Source organism: Ovis canadensis, chromosome 6 (genome assembly GCF_042477335.2).
Source record: "Ovis canadensis isolate MfBH-ARS-UI-01 breed Bighorn chromosome 6, ARS-UI_OviCan_v2, whole genome shotgun sequence".
Classification (NCBI taxonomy): domain Eukaryota; kingdom Metazoa; phylum Chordata; class Mammalia; order Artiodactyla; family Bovidae; genus Ovis; species Ovis canadensis.
In genome coordinates, this window is record NC_091250.1 from 75,085,963 (window position 1) to 75,101,705 (window position 15,743).

At 41.7% G+C, this 15,743-nt stretch overlaps 1 protein-coding gene across 1 annotated transcript in view; it reads right to left on the reverse strand.

Annotated features, from left to right (window-relative positions):
* The window catches only part of SMIM14 (small integral membrane protein 14), a 62,680-nt gene extending 56,283 nt beyond the window's left edge, over positions 1-6,397 (reverse strand). The window contains exon 1 of the mRNA XM_069593914.1: positions 6,090-6,397. The gene's annotated coding sequence lies outside the window, so the exon portion shown is untranslated. The remainder of the gene's footprint in view (positions 1-6,089) is intronic.
* Between the last annotated feature and the right edge of the window lie 9,346 nt (positions 6,398-15,743).

Consider the following 15,743-nt stretch of genomic DNA (forward strand, 5'->3'; position numbering starts at 1 on the left):
TGCCTAAGAAGTTTTACAATCTTAAAAAAATTCTAATATAAGCTACAATATAACTGTCAGGAGTGCTTACTTTCTGCAAAATCTTTACAACTCACATATTAATATATCACCGTTAATTGTCAATGTAGACAATTTAGTATCTTTTATTGAAGCTTTTGTTCTAAGTCTTATTAAACTATATGGGAAAAGATTTTTCAACGTACTGCTTTTTACAGATATAGTTAAAGTTGATATTTTTCTTCATTTATGTATCCCATCAACAAGCCTACTGTTGCTTAATCGGTCCTCCCTGACCTCATGGGCCTCCCAATCAAATAAGCCAAATAGCCACAGACAACTGAATACGAAAAGGGAAGCAAAAGGAGCCACACAGGTTATTTACAAAAGCCAGAGATGGGTTACGATAGAGCTCTGCTAAAGATCATGTGTGACCAGAACTTCCACAGATAAATATAGCTATTCAGGCTTTAAGACTAGGAAGAGAAGAAAGACAAACCAGTATTTCTCTAGATTAAGTATCCTCCCCACCCCAAATCAAAGTGAAAGTGAAAGTCACTCAGTGTGTCCAACTCTTTGAGACCCCATAGACTAGTCCATAGAATTCTCTGGGCCAGAATACTGGAGTGGGTAGCCTTTCCCTTCTCCAGGGGATCTTCCCAACCCAGGGAATCAAACCCAGGTCTCCTGCATTGCAGGAAGATTCTTTACCAGCTGAGCCACAAGGGAAGCCAAGAATACTGGAATGGGTAGCCTATTCCTTCCCCATCGGATCTTCTCGACCCAGGTATCCAACCGGGGTCTCCTGCATTACAGGCAGGATTCTGTACCAACTGAGCTATCAGGGAAGCCCCCCAAATCAATGCATCAATCAAATTCAGTACTTTTAACTCATTTGCAAAGGGTCTTACAGTGAGAAATCTGTTCAGTTTATGATGATCTCATGGTAGTCCAAATATTACAACACCCAAATCAATGAAGAAAATGTATGAAGAATTCAAATGAGTATATGAACAGGTAGAAAAGTGATAGATTCTGGATGTGTGGAATGCAAGGTAATGCACAGGGAGGAGAAATTTACTTTAAACCTGGTAGGCTCTGAAAACTCAATACAACAAAGCAAGAAGATGTAGGAGTCTTTACAGAATGTTTCTTGAGGTCATCTACCAATTGTGCAACTTCAGGCACAAAGACCAAAAAACAATGAACTTCATTAAGGACTGGAAATGGCATGGAAAACATTATTTTGCCCTCAACAAAAAAATGGCTTACTAAAACTAAAGTACTGCATATAGTTCTAAACACTGTAGGGTATACTGATTAAGAGAACTGACTTGGGTTCAAATCCAACCTGCTACTCAGTATGTCTCAGTTCTTTCATCTGTAAACAGGGGGCAGGAACACCTATATCTGAGTTGCTTTACAGTTAACTGAAAAACATGTTAAACGTTTTTAGCATAGTACCTGACACATGCAGGAGACATACAAGACTTGTGTTCGATCTCTGGGTTGGGAAGATTCCCTGGAGGAGGGCATGGCAACCCACTTCAATATTTTTGCCTAGAGAATCCCCATGGACAGAGGAGCCTGACAGGCTACAGTCTACAGGGTGCAAAGAGTTGGACACAACCATAGCAACTGAGCATAGTCCAAACTATGGTTTTTCTAGTGCTTAGGTATGGATGTGAGAGTTGGACCATAAAGAAGGCTGAGAACCAAAGAACTGATAATTTCTAATTGTGGTGTTAGAAAAGACTCTTGAGAGTCCCTTGGAGTGCAAGAGATCAAACCAGCCAATCCTAAAGGAAATCAACACTGAATATTTACTGGAAGGACTGATACTGAAACTCTAATTCTTTGGCCATGAGATGCAAACAGCCAACTCACTGGAAAAGACCCTGATGCTGGAGAAGACTGAAGGCAAAAGGAGAATGGGCAGTGGACGATGAGATGGTCAGATAGCATCACTGACTCAGTAAACATGAATTTAAGCCAGCTCAAGGAGATAGATGCTTTTGAGCTGTGGTGTTGAAGCAGACTCTTGAGAGTCCTTTGGATTGCAAGATCAAACCAGTCAATCCTAAGGGAAATCAATACTGAATATTCATTAGAAGGACTGATGCTAAAGCTGAAGCTCCAGTACCTTGGCCACCTGATGCGAACAGCTGACTCATTAGAAAAGTCCCTGATCTTGGGAAAGACTGAAAGCAAAAGGGGATGACAAAGGACAAGAGGGTTGGATGGCATCACTGACTCAATGGACAAAATTTTGAGCAAGCTCCAGAAAATGGTGAAGGAAAGGGAAGCCTGGCGCGCTGCAGTCCATGGGGTCTCAAAGAGTCGGACACAACTTAGTGACTAAACAAAAAGTACAACATGGCTGTTCCCTGGTCCAAACATCAAGAACTACTGAAGTAGGAGAATCAAGGTACAGCCCTACAGAAGGAGACTGAAAATTAGGGTTCTGCCATAAAAAGAACTGGTTTAAAAGAGACAGTAGAGGGGCTTCCCTGGTGGCTCACTGGTAAAGAATCCACGTGCCAATGCAGGAGACACAGGCTCGATCCTCGGTCTGGGAAGATCCACATGCAGGAGAGCAGCTAAGCCTGTGCACCACAAGTACTGAGCCTGTGGTCTAGAGCCTGGGAACCGCAACCACTGAGCCCAAATGCAGTGACTACTGAAGCCCACAGGCCCTAGAGCCTGTGTTTCATGAGAGAAGCCACCATAATGAGAAGCCACTGCAATGCAGAGCAGCCACACTCCCCAGAACTAGAGAAAAGCCCATGCAGCAATGAAGACCCAGCAGTCAATAAATATATCAATAAAATTATATATAAGAAAAAGAGACAGTGCATTCAACAGTAATACAGACATGTTCAAGTTTATTCATTCAACCATCATACTGAGCGCCTGCTTGGCAGTGAAAAGGACAGACAAGGTCCTCATTTTCCCAGAGTTTAATTTCTAGTATAGGAGACAGAATATAAAAACAAAGGAAATTCCAGACAGTGATGTTATAAAGAAAATGACAGAATGGTGAGATAATTGTGGAAGCAATCTTGAAGAGACAATAGCTGAACTGAGACCTGAATGACAGGATGGAATCAGCTACACGAAGATCTGGGAGAAGATTGAAGCCACAAGGAAGAGCAAGTGCAAATGCCCTGAGGCAAGAGCAAACCTGGCAAGTCCCTAGCACAATGCTAGTGCAGCTGGAACACAGGAAGAAACTGCTGTTGCCAGACTCCTGGGTACTGATCAAGGCATTTGGATACAAGGTGAGATAGAGGAAGGCAGTGCCTAGACCTCTACTGCCTGGCAAACCTTGAGAAAGGTAGGATTTTATTCTGAATGTGATGAGAGACTTTCAACAAAGGGGTGACACGATCTGACATTTTAAAGGATCCCTTTCCCTGTGGGAAAGGGGATGCACCATAAAAAGCCAAAGTGGAAGCAGGAAGACCAGAGGTTTCTGCAGTAGGCAAGGTGAGATACGGTAAGAGTTGGCAAAGGCGGTAGCAGTAGAGATGGGAAGAAGTGGACAAATCTAGAATACATACTGAACACTACCATTCAAGGCACATGTAGGTAAGTTTATGACTAAGGGACCCAAGTGGGTTATTAGTATATTTAGGGTATTCTTTGCTGCTAAGTCACTTCAGTCATCTCTGACTCTGTGTGACCCCATAGATAGCAGCCTACCAGGCTCCGTCCCTGGGATTCTCCAGGCAAGAACTCTGGAGTGGGTTGCCATTTCCTTCTCCAATGCATGAAAGTGAAAAGTGAAAGTGAAGTCGCTCAGTCATGTCCGACCCTCAGCGACCCCATGGACTGCTGCCTTCCAGGCTCCTCCGTCCATGGGATTTTCCAGGCAAGAGTACTGGAGTGGGGTGCCATTGCCTTCTCCGAGGATACTCTTAAGTACTTATCCTTTGAAGCTGAGGTGCAGGGAACCTTGCTTCTCTTTTGGCACCACTAATAAAGCACTGAACTAAAAGCAGGCACACATCCAAGACTCAGTGTTCATAAAGCATATTAAGTGTATAAAGTAAAATCTTTTAGGACCTTACTGCTGGAGGCATGGACAGCTGGTCAACATTTGGGACATACAGGAGCTATGGCAACTAAATCAAATCACCAAGTGAGCAAAAGTTTTTCAAACTTCCATAGTGTTAACTCAGGCTATTCTGTGCCTGTTTTCCCAAGAGTTAAACAAGCAAAGTCTTAGTTTGTCACACAATGCATACTGATTTCATAAATCTTATAATATCATCATGAGAGATTTGAGAGGAAATCTTTTAAAACCATAATTTTAATCATTATGGTTTGGCAAACATACAGCAAATATTCTATAAAAGTTAAGGTCCAAGAGTATCTATAAAAATTGTAATGTTACTCAAAAATGAAGTGCTAATATGTGAAAAAGTAGGTTACAGAAGAACATGAGGTATGATACCATTTCTGTATAAAATATCTAAATGCAAAAAAGTCTGGAAGGATATAAACCACTGCTGACATTCTGGTGGTCTCTGGATGGCAAGAATATCGATGACATTTCTTCTTTTTTTCATTTATCTGCTTTAATCAACATTTTCTCCAATTATCACAAATTATTTCATACAAACAAAAATATTTCGGTATAGGTTAGCTTAAAAAATAAAAAAAAGAGAAAGAACTTCAAGAAAACATAACTTCATTTGTTTCGATCAGCAGCATTCCAACTGTGGTATTAAGAAAAAAAGATCTCGATTGCACACGCTGAAGGAAGAAACCTGCTAGGAAGAGGTCCATTTTATACCACACAAGGACATAATATACCCTTCAAGGGAGTAGTTCAAATTCCTAAGACCTCTTCCTGGATTTGATAAATGACAATCAATTTAATACATAGCTCTCTTTCTTGCCTTTTGCTAAAGAAACACCTCAATTTAATGAATTCTCTGGAGGGGGAAAAAAAAGAAACTTTAAAAAACTAAGGACAAAACAGAGGTTTGGTCTTCTGGTCTCATTCATCCGGTGGAAAGGCGCGGAGGGTGGCAGGGCTCGAAGCAGGCTACCCCAGAAGAATCTGCGTGGCGGGTCATCTAAAGTGGAAGGGAACACAAACCTGCAGGCTCCACAGACTGGGCAGTGAGAACGCCTCCTAAGGGGCTCAAGACTTCCCCTGGAAGGGCTTACGCCGTCCAAGTTATTCTACGCTGCCAACGGTTTCTGACAAAACACAGTAACTGGAAGACCTCTTTAAACGTGGGTATTACGTGCAGGAAGCTCATCCGACTTTCTCTATGCAAAGCCAAGACATTCTCCTAAGGCCACATCCTCGATTCTGTAAACTAGGGCAACTGAAAACACCCTATTGACGCTCTCCAGCTAACGAACATCACTGTGGCTAAAATCCTAATACACACACGAACAGACACTTCGGAAAACTGGCTCTAATGGTAACACGGGACTTCGGGTACTCCGGTAACCAGTTTATCGCACTTTATCTGTTCCAATAAAGGGTACCACCTCTTTACTGTCAGCTCTGGTTCCATGTACTGAACAAACAGAAAAAGGGAATCCTTTAAATTCACAACACTATAAGGGCTAAAAGCTCCCGCTTTCTGGATGGCAGCTTTCTAGTCTCATCAATCACAACAAAGGACGCATCCCGGTGACTACATCAGAACCGGCAAGGGCTGAGAAACAGAGGTAAATGATTTAGTGAAGATTGCAAGGTTTGTGAGGGATTCCTTCCAGCTACGACTCACTCACTCTTCTTTTTACTCCATTATACGCCTCCACCCGAGTTGACTGCTTGCCCTAAAAATAAAACCACCCGTGGCTACCGTCCACTTCCCTGCCAAGTCCCGACTCTGGTCTCCTGCAGAGAAAGCCAAATCTCAGGCTCTTCGCCGGAGGACGCGGGCTCGACAGCAGCGGGCTTCTCCCGATGCAGAGTCGCCAGCCCGGTTGGGGACCCCTTGAGCCCGAGAAGCAGCCCCGCACTGCCGCAGCCGCCGCAGCCCGCCAGAGCCCCCAGGAAAAATCCGGGCGAGGGGAAGGTGGGCCGGCAAACGGCGGTGGGAGAAATGGGAGACACTCACCCGCCCAGACAACAACCGACGGGGCGGGGAGGATGGGGGCCCGGACTAAGCCTCGGCAGAAAGACCGCCTGGAGCTTCCGGAACGCTGCGGCTGCTCGGGAAGCCGCTGCCGCCGCCGCTCCTGGCCGCCGGCTTCCTCCCCTCCTCTGTTTTGATTCGACTGACCACGTCACTCTAAGCCACGAGACCCGGATCTGCCGGCTCCCGCGGGCGGCGGCGCAACAGATTGCAGCGGCTCAATACCCAGGCAGCCGCCCTGCCGAGCATGCGCACGCCCCGCGCCTGCCCAGTGGGTCCGGAGGGGCGGGGCGGCAGCGAGCGTCACGCGGTTCGAGGGGGCACGGAACGCCGGAGTTGCAGTTCCGGTTGGGAGGGGTGGGGCGCAACGTTGTGTGATGGAGAGGGCGAGGCCCCGCGTTTGTTGAAGTGGCCCGCGTAGGTTCTGTTTCGTGTGTCGTAGACAGTGTGTCTCCCTTTGCCTAAGCTGATGGCTTTCCTCAGCTGGAGTGTTTAGAATAGCGGGGGTAGTGGTGCCTAAGCTGATGGCTTTCCTCAGCTGGAAGCTTTAGAATAGCGGGGGTAGTGGTGCCTAAGCTGATGGCTTTCCTCAGCTGGAGGCTTTAGAATAGCGGGGGTAGTGGTAGGTGGGGGCGCAAGGTGGTGTCTGATGAGACTTGTAGAGATTGTTTTGGATCACTCAGGCCCAGGTGAAAATTGGAGATCGAGGTTTGGTCTTATATAAACAAAAGTATGACAGACGTGGCAGTTATTGATCCCCTGTCCCGGAGGCAAACTGCGCTCGGAAAGCTGGCTGCATTCAGTTCAAGAGGAGTGTTACGGGAATGCAGGACTGATAGAGCGATAATGGGGAACTGGGAGAGGAAAGCTATTGTTAGGCAGTCAGCTCTAACCTTCGTTGCTTTGACCTTCGGGACTGAAATAAGGATGATACTTATGGTGTGAGAACCTCATTTCTTTCTAAACCAAGGTGATGCTTCCTACTCTCTCATTCTGGCCTTCTTAGGTCTCCCCATTGAACAACAGGCCCGAGAAGTTTCCCACTTTGGGAAAACTTCGGGCTACTCTTGTTTTCTTAGGTCCATGAATGGACAGGCTTTAATTAAAGCGAGACTAGTGGTTAAATGAAAAGTGTCAGTTCCAAAGATTTTACAGAGGTGCTTATTTGCCTATCGTGCAGGAGAGGTGAAAGTTAGCTCTAAGGAACTGCCTTCCTTATTCTGAGTTGACCTTTTCGCCTAACCTGGACTTCTACCTCAGTGTCTGGTTTATCACCTCAACTAGCTGAGTCACTTTCAGTGAATTAGTATAATCTGTGAGAGCTGCTTTTTTTTTTTTAATAGTATATTTAACCTGATTTATCCAAAATATTATGAGGCTTCCCAGGTGGCTCAGTGGTAAGAACCCACGTGCCAGTGTAGGAGACTTGAGAGGCCGGATGGATCCCTGAGTCCAGAAGGTCCCCTGAAGGAGAGCATGGCAACCCATTCCAATATTCTTGGCTGGAGAATCCCACGGACAGAGGAGCCTGGCAGGCTACAGCCAATAGGGTCCCAAAGAATCCGACACAACTGAAGCAACTTAGCAAGCATGCGTCCAAAATACAGGTTCAACATGCAATCAATGTAAAAATTATTAATGAGATGTTCATGTTTACCTCATACTAACTCTTCAAAAGTGGATGTGAATTTACACTTAGAGCAAGGCTCAAGTGCTGGGTGTGGCTGGTGTCACCATATGGGACAGCATAGCTCTAGAGCATGTGAGCTAACAGGCATGGGGGAGTGACCTGGGCCTAAGCTGGAGGCAAGACCCAAGGACAGTCGTTTGGGGATGACAGGCTGCTTATTTTGCCCAATTTACTTGTGCCTTGACTTCTCTTAGAATAACCTATGTAGAAATAATTGCTGTAACTTTAAAATAAAACATTTGTAAAATGCCATGTCGACTTAGAAAATCGTGTTCTAGCTAAAGGTGGGTAAATCGTTAAGGGCAAGACTTTTTAATTAAAGTGGGATCACAGGTAAAAATGTCTAGAAAATGAAAGGTTTCTGGTAAAACAAAGCGTTTCCAAGTTAACATTACAACTAGGTAGAAGTCGAGCTTCTTAAACTTTGCATCTTGAACTCTGTTTACTCAAATTCAGAGAGTTTTAAGTGGTATCTAACGAAGTTCACAGAAGTTCTAATGTGACCTAATGAAGTTCAGAGGCTGACTGTAACACAGGGTCTCTAATCTGTGGAACTTTAATCTGTGGAACACAAAGTCTCATATACTTGAGTGCACCCATGTGCACATATGTGTTTGAAAGTACAACTGTGTTTGAGAGCAGTATACTACAAAATTGTAATGGTTCAGAACATTACAAAATTATCAGCATTTGCTTTATAAAGTAAATTACAGGAAAATCAAGATGTTAGGATCTTTCATAGCTAGCTTTCAAGATAATCCCCAGTGATTACTCATTCTCAACTCTGGAAATAAGACTCCTTCAGCCTTTTGAAAAAGGGCTACTCTGACCTGTAAAATACAGCTGAAGATGTGTGACTTCTAAGGCTAGGTCATACAGGCATTGATTGCAGCTTTCCACCTCATTGTCTTGGATTGCTTACTCTGGAGGAAGCAAGGTTCCATGCCACTCCACTCAAGCAGACTTATATTTGAAGACTCCAGGTGGACAGGAACAAGCCTCCACCAACAGCCTCATCAGTTTACCAGCTGCGTGAGTGAACTGCCTTGACTGGGCTCATCCTGCATCCCCAGTCTAGCATCAGATGACTGCATCCTTGCTTAATGTCTGCTTGCAATCTCATGAGAGATAGAAAGGACCAGCCCTGACCAGTGAGACAGGATCATACATGGGTTTTTGCCCTAAGTTCAACCTTTGAAAACTAAGCAGTGGAAGAGTCAAAAAGTATGTGTATAATTCTCCATATAAAGTAATTTGAAAAACAACATAGAATTCCCACCACAGTACTTAGAACATAATGAATAGATATTTGTTGAATGGACATATATAATTAAATGACAAAACAGTCTGGGAAATATTTGGAATAAATGTTGATAAATAAAAGGGTAATGTAATATATGAAGGACTCATACAAATCACTAAGAAAGATATTAATGCCTCTAATATGTGTATAGGTAAAGAGTATGAGTTAAACACAAAAAGATACAAATGACTTAATAGTTATTTGAAAATCTTCAATCTCAGTAGCAACAAAAAATGCAAGTTAATATTTCCTTTTTTAACTACAAATACTTTGGGAGTTTTGTAGTTTTTTGGTTTTTTTTTTTGGCAGGGAGATATTTTTAAATACAACTATCTAATATTGGTACTGTTGGCACTGCGGACGGTAAGTTGGCAGGTACATTTTGGAAATCAGCTGGCGATATATATCAAGTTCTCTAGAAGTTTCACATCCATTGACCAATTTTCACTACTGGAAAACTAATGAATTAGTTTTAAAAAGAGTAAGGTTATAAAGACGTGAATTACATATTAATACGATGGGCAAAAAAGAGGGAAATAACCTATATGAACAATGGTAATGGAAAGGATAATGTTACATTGTATGTTCAGTTCAGTTCAGTCACTCAGTTGTGTCCGACTCTTCGCGATCCCATGAATCGCAGCACGCCAGGCCTCCCTGTCCATCACCATCTCCCGGAGTTCACTCAGACTCACGTCCATCGAGTCCGTGGTGCCAACCAGCCATCTCTCCTCTGTCGTCCCCTTCTCCTCCTGCCCCCAAACCCTCCCAGGATCAGAGTCTTTTCCAATGAGTCAACTCTTCATATAAGGTGGCCAAAGTACTGGAGCTTCAGCTTTAGCATCATTCCTTCCAAAGAAATCCCAGGGTTGACCTCCTTCAGAATGGACTGGTTGGATCTCCTTGCAGTCCAAGGGACTCTCCAGAGTCTTCTCCAACAGCACAGTTCAAAAGCATCAATTCTTCGGCGCTCAGCCTTCTTCACAGTCCAACTCTCACATCCATACATGACCACAGGAAAAACCATAGCCTTGACTAGACGGACCTTAGTCGGCAAAGTAATGTCTCTGCTTTTGAATATACTATCTAGGTTGGTCATAACTTTTCCAAGGAGTAAGCGTCTCTTAATTTCATGGCTGCAGTCACCATCTGCAGTGATTTTGGAGCCCCAAAAAATAAAGTCTGACACTGTTTCCACTGTTTCCCCATCTATTTCCCATGAAGTGATGGGACCAGATGCCATGATCTTCATTTTCTGAATGTTGAGCTTTAAGCCAACTTTTTCACTCTCCTCTTTCACTTTTATCAAGGGGCTTTTTAGTTCCTCTTCACTTTCTGCCATAAGGGTGGTGTCATCTGCATATCTGAGGTTATTGATATTTCTCCTGGCAATCTTGATTCCAGCTTGTGTTTCTTCCAGTCCAGCCTTTCTCATGATGTACTCTGCATAGAAGTTAAATAAGCAGGATGACAATATACAGCCTTGATGTACTCCTTTTCCTATTTGGAACCAGTCTGTTGTTCCATGTCCACTTCTAACTGTTGCTTCCTGACCTGCATACAGATTTCTCAAGAGGCAGGTTAGGTGCTCTGGTATTCCCATCTCTTTCAGAATTTTCCACAGTTTATTGTGATCCACACAGTCAAAGGCTTTGGCATAGTCAATAAAGCAGAAATAGATGTTTTTTCTGGAACTCTCTTGCTTTTTCCATGATCCAGCAGATGTTGGCAATTTGATCTCTGGTTCCTCTGCCTTTTCTAAAACCAACTTGAACATAAGGGAGTTCACGGTTTACGTATTGCTGAAGCCTGGCTTGGAGAATTTTGAGCAGTACTTTACTAGCATGTGAGATGAGTACAATTGTGCAGTAGTTTGAGCATTCTTTTGCATTGCCTTTCTTTGGAATTGGAATGAAAACTGACTTTTGCAGTCCTGTGGCCACTGCTGAGTTTTCCAAATTTGCTGGCATATTGAGTGCAGCACTTTCACAGCATCGTCTTTCAGGATTTGAAACAGCTCAACTGGAATTCCATCACCTCCACTAGCTTTGTTTGTAGTGATGCTTTCTAAGGCCCACTTGACTTCACATTCTAGGATGTCTGGCTCTAGATTAGTGATCGCATCATCATGATTATCTGGGTCGTGAAGATCTTTTTTGTACAGTTCTTCCGTGTATTCTTGCCACCTCTTCTTAATATCTTCTGCTTCTGTTAGGTCCCTACCATTTCTGTCCTTTATCAAGCCCATCTTTGCATGAAATGTTCCCTTGGTATCTCCAATTTTCTTGAAGAGATCTCTAGTCTTTCCCATTCTGTTGTTTTCCTCTATTTCGTTGCATTGATCGCTGAAGAAGGCTTTCTTATCTCTTCTTGCTATTCTTTGGAACTCTGCATTCAGATGCTTATATCTTTCCTTTTGGCTTCTCTTCTTTTCACAGCTATTTGTAAGGCCTCCCCAGACAGCCATTTTGCTTTTTTGCATTTCTTTTCCATGGGGATGGTCTTGATCCCTGTGAAAAGGCAAAATGATAGGATACCAAAAGAGGAACTCCCCAGGTCATTAGGTGCCCAATATGCTGCTGGAGATCAGTGGAGAAATAACCCCAGAAAGAATGAAGGGATGGAGCCAAAGCAAAAACAATACCCAGTTGTGGATGTGACTGGTGATAGAAGCAAGATCTGATGCTGTAAAGAGCAATATTGCATAGGAACCTGGAATGTCAGGTCCATGAATCAAGGCAAATTGGAAGTGGTCAAACAAGAGATGGCAAGGGTGAACGTTGACATTCTAGGAATCAGCGAACTACAATGGACTGGAATGGGTGAAATTAACTCAGATGACCATTATATCTACTACTGTGGGCAGGAATCCCTCAGAAAGAATGGAGTAGCCATCATGGTCAACAAGAGTCTGAAATGCAGTACTTGGATGCAATCTCAAAAATGACAGATGATCTCTGTTCGTCTCCAAGGCAAACCATTCAGTATCACAGTAATCCAAGTCTATGCCCCAACTAGTAATGCTGAAGAAGCTGAAGTTGAACGGTTCTATGAAGACCTACAAGACCTTTTAGAACTAACACCCAAAAAAGATGTCCTTTTCATTATAGGGGACTGGAATGCAAAAGTAGGAAGTCAAGAAACACCTGGAGTAACAGGCAAATTTGGCCTTGGAATGCGGAATGAAGCAGGGCAAAGGCTAACAGAGTTTTGCCAAGAGACGCATTGGTCATAGCAAACACCCTCTTCCAACAACACAAGAGAAGACTCTACACATGGACATCACCAGACGGTCAACACCGAAATCAGATTGATTGTATTCTTTGCAGCCAAAGATGGAGAAGCTCTATACAGTCAACAAAAACAAGACCAGGAGCTGACTGTGGCTCAGATCATGAACTCCTTATTACCAAATTCAGACTCAAATTGAAGAAAGTAGGGAAAACCACTAGACCATTCAGATATGACCTAAATCAAATCCCCTATGATTATACAGTGGAAGTGAGAAATAGATTTAAGGGCCTAGATCTGATAGATAGAGTGCCTGATGAACTATGGAATGAGGTTCGTGACATTGTATGTTAGGATCTAAAAAATATGAGGCTGGAAATAATTTAAAATGACTATAAGGAAGTTATTAACATTTTATGATGGAAAAAATCTAGAAATAATCTAAATGTACAATGGTAATGGAATGTATGAATAGTAAAATTATGTTTTAGGCATTAACAAACTTGAAGATATCTTCCTTTTCTGATCCAGACCTCCTCTGATTTTTGCATTAGAAGTAGAAAGTGTTTGTAATTCAAATATATATGCCCCATGTACTCATAAAGTATTCTGATAGATATTACTATAACTATTGGCATTGGTTATTCTGGGGTGGGGGTTATGAGAGTCTCCCTTATGATTTTTTACACTTTGTATGGTTTGAATTTTTTCATATCAATGCATTATTTTTTGCAGTTCAAAACATCGTTAGTGATTTTTTTCTTAAAAAAAAAGAAAGCAACAACTGTGGTTATGTTAGTCCACTCAGGCTCTCATAACAGAATAGGACAGACTGGATGTCTTAAACAATAGAAATTTATTTTCCTGAAGCTTTGGAGGTAGGAAATCCGGAAGATCAAGATCTGGCTTGCCGATGACCATCTTGCTTTGTCCTCACATGGCCTTTACTCTGTGCAGAGACAGTTCTGGTGTGTCTTTCTCTTCTTATATAAGGACATTATTCCTATTGGATTAGGGCTTGTCCTTATGACCTCATTTAACCTCACTTACCCACTTAAAGGGAGACTTCCCCTGTAGCTCAAACGGTAAAGAATATTCCTGTGAGGAAGGAGACCACGGTTTGATCCCTGGGTTGGGAAGTTTCCCTGGAGGAGGGAATAGCAATCCACTCCAGTATTCTCGCCTGGAGAATTCCATGGACAGAGAAGCCTGGCAGGCTACAGTCCATGGGGTCGCAAAGAGTCAGACACAACTGAGTGACTAACACATTATAAAACACACACCGTTAAAGATCCTATCTCCACATAGTTACAATGAGGGTTAGGGCTTCAACATATGGACCTGAGTGGCCACAAGTCAGCTGTTAATTGGTTAAATATATATATAACTTAACATTTACCATTTTAACCATTTTTAAGGGTACAATTCTGTGGTATTAAATATATCCATCTTGTACAACTATTACCAACATCTATCTCATGAACATTTTCTCCTTTACCTATTAAAACTGTGCCTGTTATACTCTTAACTCCCCATTGCCCCTTCGTCCCATTCCATGGAAACCACCATTCTACTCACAATCTCTGTAAATTTGACTATTTTTAGTACTTCAAGTAAGTGGACTTGTTTAATATTTATCCTTTTATGACTGACATATTTCGCTTAGCATTATGTAAGGTCATCCATGTTATGTGTGTATATATACACATACCATATTTGTTTATTCTTTCACCTGTTGAGGAAAACTTGGCTTGCTTCTATATTTTGGCTACTGTGTATCACACTGTTGTGAACAGGGGTGTACAAATAAAGTTCAAGTCCCTCCTTTCAATTCTTTTGGGTATATACCCAGAAGGGAAATTACTGGGTCATATGGTGATTCTATGTTTAATTTTTTGAGGAACTGTTCCACAGTGGCTGCATCACTTTACATTCCCACCAGCAGTGCCTGATGTTGTTGTTGTTCAGTTGCTAAGTCGTGTCCAGCTCTTTGTGACCCATGGACTGCAGCACGCCAGGCTTCCCTGTCTTTCACAGTCTCCCAGAGTTTGCCCAAACTCACGTCCATTGACTCGGTGATGCCATCCAGCCCTCTCACCCTCCGTTGTCCCCTTCTCCTCCTGCCTTCAATCTTTCCCAGCAACAGGGTCTTTTCCAGTGAGTGCGTGAGGATTTCAGTTTCCCCACATCCTCACCAACACTTATAACTTTTTTTTTTTTTCAATATTAGCCATCCTAATGGGTGTGAGTTGCTGTTGCAATTTAGTTTTGATTTGTATTTCCCTGATAATTAGTGATGTTGAGTATCTTTTAATGTTCTAGTTATCAATTTGTATACCTTCTTCAGAGAATGGATTACTAAAGTCCTTTGCCCATTTTTTAACTGGGTGGGTTTTTTTTTTGTTGTTAAGTTGTAGGAGTTCTTTATATATTCTGCATATTAATCCATTATCAGGTATATGATTTATGATATTTTCTATCATTCTGTGACTTTCCTTTTCACTCTTTGATAATGTCCTTTACACAGAAGTTTCTAGTTTTGATGTTCAGTTTATCTTTTATTTTTATGAAGTACAATTTATTTTTTCTTTTGTTGCCTATGTTTTTGGTGTCATATCCAAGAAATTATTACCAAATCCAAAGTCATGAAGCTTTTCACCTGTTTTCTTCTAAGATCTTTTCATAGTGTTTAGCTATAACATTAATCAATTTCCAGCTAATTTTTATATGTAGTGTATATATATATATATATATAGTATACACTATATATACTATAGTATATATAGTGTATATAATTTATATATATAGTGTATATATATAGTATACACTATATATACACTATAGTATATATAGTGTATATAATTTATATATATAGTGTATATATATATATATAGGGTAAGGGTTGGACTTCACTCTTTTGCATTGGATATTCATTTTTCCCAGCATTTGTTAAAAAAACTATTCTTTCCCTATTGAAAGATCTTGGCACCCATGTCAAGAAGTTATTTTATTATATATGTGAGTTTTTTCCCTAGGTTCTCCATTCTATTACATTTGTGTATATATATCCATCTTTATGCCAGTACAACATTATTTTGACTACTGTAAGTTTTGAAATCAGGAAATGTGAGACTTTCAACTTTATTCTTTTCACTTTTAAGATTCGTTTGGCTAGTCATGGTCTCTGGAGATTCCATCTGAGTTTTAGGATAAATTTTTCTATTTCTGCAAACAAAGTGTCATTGAGATTTTGATAGGGATTGCATTGATCTGTAGTATCACTGGATAGTATTGATATCTTAATAATATAAGATCTTCCAATCTGTAAACACAGAATATCTTTCCATTTATTTGTGTATTTAATTTCTTTCAGCATTGTTTTCAGTGTATTAGTTTTTCACCTCCTTGGTTA